The sequence below is a fragment of the Corvus moneduloides genome, chromosome 3, assembly GCF_009650955.1.
Source record: "Corvus moneduloides isolate bCorMon1 chromosome 3, bCorMon1.pri, whole genome shotgun sequence".
NCBI classification, from domain to species: domain Eukaryota; kingdom Metazoa; phylum Chordata; class Aves; order Passeriformes; family Corvidae; genus Corvus; species Corvus moneduloides.
In genome coordinates this window covers 30090938-30091808 of record NC_045478.1, presented here as the reverse complement: position 1 = coordinate 30091808, position 871 = coordinate 30090938, and positions in this window count along the sequence as shown.

Genomic DNA, 871 nt, shown 5'->3' with positions numbered 1-871 from the left:
ATGTTGTAAGTATAATCTGCTCCACAACCTCAGGTTTGTATATGCTGTGTTTCAGAAACTTCTAGCTAATGATGATGCGCTTCTGCAGTACTGTCAGCACTTGCAGGTTCTCTGAGGTGATTGCTATTCATTACACCCACCACACAAATTGCCCTTTTCCCTTTTCCTTTGCTTCTTAAGTAACTTGCATAGTTCTCTTCCCTAGTTCTAGTCACCAGCTATAGTTGAGGTCAAGCAGAAGGTGATGTTTCATCAATATTAATATTTGATATTTCATGGTGACTTATAAGTAAAAAAATCAGTCTAAATTTCAGTTAAGTTATATTATTGAGACCTATATTAGCAATAGGTTCAATTATTGCAATTTTCAAGTTAATGCTTAGACATATTGCACCTATTTATTTCTGTCTAGATTATTGCCCTCTCTACCCTCTTCATGAAAACTGAAATATGTGTTTGTTCTGTTCAAGTCCATGTATACAATTATCCTATTTTTGCTGTAAGGGAAAGAGATATGAAAGACATGAGTGATTTTGCTTAGGTCACATAGGATATGTGACCAAGAATTTCCCCAAGAAGTTTGTCAGCTGTTAGAACCTCTTTTTTATTGTTTTCTTTTTTCTCAAGGGGCTATATTTAATCTGAACTATACATATATGAATGGCAGAGCAGCCACTGCTGGCAAAGATCAGTCTGCTTCATTTTAAGCATCAAATTATTTTTTTCCTTAATAGGGACAAATACTGGGATTACAGAGGAAATCCAATAAAAGAGCAGTAACTGCATGTTTCTACTGCATTTGTCCACAATCACAGTTGAAAATATAGGGACAGTGTGAGAGATAATTTTATTGCCTTGGGTAATATTAGAA